This window comes from Penaeus monodon, unplaced genomic scaffold, assembly GCF_015228065.2.
Source record: "Penaeus monodon isolate SGIC_2016 unplaced genomic scaffold, NSTDA_Pmon_1 PmonScaffold_16862, whole genome shotgun sequence".
Taxonomy (NCBI): domain Eukaryota; kingdom Metazoa; phylum Arthropoda; class Malacostraca; order Decapoda; family Penaeidae; genus Penaeus; species Penaeus monodon.
This window is the reverse complement of record NW_023646221.1, coordinates 2,501-7,750: the sequence shown is the minus strand read 5'-3', so window position 1 is coordinate 7,750 and position 5,250 is coordinate 2,501. Positions and strand designations below refer to the sequence as shown.

Below are 5,250 nucleotides of genomic sequence, written 5' to 3'. Positions count from 1 at the left end.
AAACCAATGAAATCGAGAAAGGGAAGGAGCAATGAGCAGCCAAAGCATGAGGAGTTGAGGTGCTTCGAAGTGGTGGGGCGATCTGATTTGAGAAGGAAAGGTCAGTTTTGGGGAGGAGAAGGGGGAATATGAGGGGGAGGATGATGAATGTAGCTGGAATGGAGTTAGAGAAATTTTAGGAGGGATGAGAAGAGGAACTTCTCTTAATTTTATTTAGGAAGTTCTAATGCCCTCAAGGTTTCCGGAGGGTTTTGGATGGGAGGTTTGGAAAAACAAAAGATTTTTTATGAGAAGGTGAAGAAAAGATAGCATCTGAGGAGCAAGGATGTAGAAGTGGGTATGGGTGTGTTTGGAGAAGAGGGGGTGGAACTTTTGGATTGTATGGTGCAACAGATACGTCGAAAAAATAGGGAGAGACATTGGGGGAGTTGTGGATATTGGCAGGGGATTTAGGACTGGGAGATGGGGAAAGTAATGGAATAGAGGAAAGTGGTACTGAGGAAATGTAGGGGATACTTGGGTATTTGAGTGAAGGAGTAGAGTGAAGGGTGGTATTGGATTTGGGGTATGAATGAAAAACCTCATTAGTGTGCTTCTGTCAGAAGCCAATTTTGAAGGGTGTGCCCCAATGATTAATGGTTAATGGTTAAAGCAAGATAAATGTGCTAGACATCTAAGGTCAGTAGCACTATAGTTAATGTTAGGAAGGGGGGTTGAGTTATTGATTATTTGTCTAAGCGGGCAAAGGAGTTGGTGAGTGAAAGGGTTGGGGTCGGGTATGGTAAGGAGTTAGATTAGATGAAGAATATGTATGCGTTTGAGGAAAGAGAATAGGTTGTTGAAGCAAAAAGTGTGGATTCTGTAAGGATGTCTGATGGGTTTGGGAGGTCGGTGAAGGGGGGATAGGTGGGGGAAAGCAGAGGTACGAGTTGTTTAAAAAACGTGGGCACGGCAGTAGGATGTGTGGGACTGGAGTGTCTGGTGGTGTGTATTGACTTTATGAGAGTTAATGAGTTACATAAGGGATTCACGTGGTAAGGAGGGAGGGAAGGGATAGAGGGGATGGTGGGAGGGTTAATGTGGGCGGGGTTTGGGGTCGGGGGGGATGGGCTGTGTTGGGGGGGAGGAGGATGGATATCAGCAGTTACTTGGAGTGTGAAAGGAGCAGTAGTTGTAAGATTTGGGGGTTGAGTGTCAGTTTTCATTAGGTAATCTTGAATATTTTCAATGGTTTCTTCTGAGTTGGTTGGGATTTTTGGGGGATAAAGGATTTTTGTGAGGGGGGAAGAGAGGATTGGTGTTCAAGCATAGGAGCAAAGGAAGGTGTAGGTGATTGTGTGGTAGGGGAAGAGGGGGGGGAAACGTTTGTTCTGTCTGTTCGGTAGTGCGAGGAGGGAGGGGGGAAGGTGTTGGGATTGTAGTGGTGATTGAAGTATCTGTAGTAGAGATTGGAGGTTGGATTAGGAGGGCAAAAGAGTTTGACTGGGGAAGGTAGGAGGTAGAAGAGGGGGGGTTAGATGTAGGGGGGGTGGGTTTAGGAGAATTGGTAGAATGAGCAGTATTACTGGAGTAAGGAGTAAGGGAGAAACCACGTCGACGTGCTTCTTGTCTGGTTTCGCGTAGTGTGAGCCCAAAGTTTGAATCTGAGAGTTGCTACCTCAGACTCAAATTTATAGGTGGGACAACCCTATAAAATACATTATGGGGGCCGCCACAGTTGGCACATGTGCGTGATTGGCAGGGCAGTTAGATCGGGTAGGGCCGGGTTGGGCACATAGTGGGCATCGGGCTGTGGAACGGCAATGTTTGGGGGGTGTCCTAGACGCCAACAATTTTGGCACTGACGTGGAGGGGTTGGTATGGACGAACAGGGAGGGATTCTCTCCTATGTAGACTTTAAAGGGAAGGTCATGTCTACGGAAGGAATTTGGCTATGTTAGTGGGTTCTTTCGAGACCTCTGGGGGGAATGGAGTAGCATTGTCTGATGTTGCTCATAGTCTGTGAGACAGGCAAGTAGATCTTCCCACAATCTGACCAATCTTTGTCATAGATTGGGCAATTTGCTGGGAGATTGAAACTTTTCCCGGGTGCAAGTTTTGAGGGTTGGAGGGGGTTTTTGCAAGGATGGGGTTTTACCATAAGGTCTTTTAGTTTGTTAATGCTATAGTTTGGTTTCGGATGTTACGTGACAAGACGGGAGCGGTCGGGTCGGTACGGAAAGAGACTTTACCTACTGTTTTTGGAGACATGTTGGAAGAGAATGGTGTGTCAGAGTAGGGGGCTGTGGAGGGATCACGAAAAATTGGTCCCATTTGGCTGTGCTGAAGAGGGTATTCAAATTGTTGTAGAGATTTGGGGTAGTCGAAGGGCGGGGGCGTGACGAAGATGGGGTAGTGTTAAGGAGGGAGTGTTATGGGGAGGTGGGCAAAAGGCTGTAAGGTATTAATAAGGGGGGGATGGGGGTTGATGTTGGAGGTTGTGGGGGTAGAGGTGTTGAAGTTGAGATTGCTGGAGAGTGGAAATGTTCCTTAAGGGTTGATGTTGGCTACTGTACAGTAGGTATTGATGGAAAGGGGGGAGTTAGGAGAGCCGGGGTCAGGGAATCGGGTGGGTTACATCGTTGGGGGTATTTTATAAAGGGGCAAGCCCCATTGCCCTAATAGTGGGGATAAGTTTCATTACTGGCCATGTAAGCCGGATTATGTTGGGGGTAAAAACAGTCCACCCTCAGGGTCCCCTTGAGGGGTAAGGGCTAGATAAAAATAAATCAGGGGAATACCGTGCCCAGGCTCCCTCGGCGTTCAGGACTGGCACAAAGTCAGCCTTTCATCCTTTCAGCATGGCTCTCACACTTAGGAGGTGGATAGAAGAAGGGTTTTGGGGAAGGGACAGAAAAAGAAAAATGGGAAGGAAAATAAAGGGCCATGCAAAATTTGTTTAGTCGAGGACTGAGTCCAAGGTTGGGGAGTTCCCCATCATTGGGTCCCAGTCTCCGCCCCCTAAGCCCCCCACGACAACAACGGGCAAGGGATTGGGGGGGGGGGGGGGGGGGTTTTGATCAAGATGGGCACAGAGAGGGCAACGGGCTGTGGAGCGGTGTGCTTTGCAGGGTGCCCAAAACCCCTAACATTTCTGACATTGATGGTTTATATGGTCTGACAGGCAAGATTCTCCTATATAACCCTTATGGGGAAGATTATGTTTATGGAAGGTAATAATGCATTGTAATCGCAAGGCAGGCAAGTAGGTCGTATGACCAATCTTGTCATAGATAAGGCAATTAGCTGGGATGATGGAAACAGTTCCAGTACATGTATAATAAGGGGTACAAAAAGATCATTTCTGGCCATGGAAACCCTGAAATATGTGAGGAAGATATATGTTCCAACATGAGGTTTTAAGAGCAGGACAATTAACGAAAAGAATGCCATGCCCATGGCACCCAGAGGCTATTCAAAATTGTTACAAAGTCAGCCTTTCATCCTTTCAACACAGCTCTTGCACCTTAGGAATTGGGCAGGAGAAGGGTTTGGGGAAGATGAAGAAAGGAAAGTAGAAGAAAAGATCGCACAAAATTAGCGAATCGAGGGCTGAGGACCCAAGTAGGGAGATCCCCAACATTGAGCCTAGTCCTGTCTCCTTAAGCCCCCCACGACAACAATGGGGGGGGGGGAGAACCAAATTTTTGATACTAATTTCTCACAGGTTATAAATATCTGTGCAGAATATATTGAAAAAATTAAAGATATTTACTTAATAATCCTTTTTTGTTTCTCTTAATGAACACTAAATTCACAATATATTATATACATTATTGTACATTAGCTGTGAAATTACTTATATTGTAATGGTTAATGGCTAATGGTAAAAAACAAATAAATGTACTAAACATAAAAGGTCAATAGCTCTATCAAAAAGCTTTGGTGGCAAAAGGGTAAAAATGATTTAACGATTAGGATATGTAGACAGAAGAAGGGTGCAAAGAAGTGAAAGAAAAGGAAAGGGGAGAAGTAAAGCCCATGCAAAATTAGTTGAGGCGAGGGTGAGGGTGATCCTACTTTGGGGCCTCAATCCCCGTCTCTTAAACCTCCTACGACAAGAGCAAGGGATTGGGGGGGTACCTGTATTATAAATATTTCTGGAGTGACAAGTTTCATTTTTTATTTTTTTTTGAATGTTCCCTTTACCTACATAAAATCAAAGAAAGTTCCTCCTGCTTTTTGTAACTTCTATTAGGTTTCATAGGTAAATAATTTCTGCACAGTATTTTTTCCCCTTTGGTTTAGAAATATATATTGGTATGGTTAATAGTTAATGGTTTTAAAGCCAAAATATTTGAAAATTATTTTCTACTGTTTCTGAACTTTTTACTGACTCTTCTGGCCATTTTGGTAAAAAATTTTGAAACTCTTTTAATAATATTTTTTGAAGGATTAATAAAAAGACATCATTATCTACTTAACTGTACTTTAAAAAAAACATGATACATACATTTACTAATATTGTTCCAGATATAGTCAAAAACTTTTAGAATAATTACTCTTGACAATTTAAGACATCATTTTATTATTGACATCTTCAAAGGACTTGCATCTCTATTCTTCATTAAATAGATATCTTGAAAATATGCAAAAAAAAACATGTCGCAGTATACAGGATGTGTATGGGGTAAGATCACAAACTGCACTGGTAATATCTGCACATTAAAAGATATAACACAAATTACTGTAAGTTCTCTTAACAAATATGCATTTTTGTTTTATATACAATCCTTCCATAATGTGCACATTAAAGAAACTAAATAATGACAGCACTGAGTAATGACAAACTGAAATTCAGTTATTTGCCTAAAAATGCTGCCATTGGATCATCCTCTCTTTGTCTTCTTAATTGGTAAGCTTCTATCTCTTCTTCTGTTGGTGCCTTAGCATTATACATTGAATTTACTTCTCGTGCGCTCATCCATTTTCATCATATTGCTGCTGCATCTTCTTCCATCTTGGCTCGGATCAAAGCCTCACGCAGTTCTCCTACGCTTTTCTTCTTTCTGTTCTTCACTCTCAGACTCACTGCTTGAATCACTACTGCTACTACTGCTACTGCTGCTGCTACTACTGCTGCTGCTGCTACTGCTGCTACTACTATTATGCTTCCTTTTCTTATTCTTGCTCTTGGTGTTCCTTTCCTTTCCTTTTCTTTTTCTTTTTCTTGTCTATTTTTTCTTGATGTAATTCAAGCAGAGTCTTTTC

General features: G+C 42.9%; 1 pseudogene; it reads right to left on the bottom strand.

Moving 5' to 3' along the window:
• Positions 1–4,775: 4,775 nt before the first annotated feature.
• Positions 4,776–5,250, bottom strand: part of LOC119569593 — a 1,843-nt pseudogene continuing 1,368 nt past the window's right edge.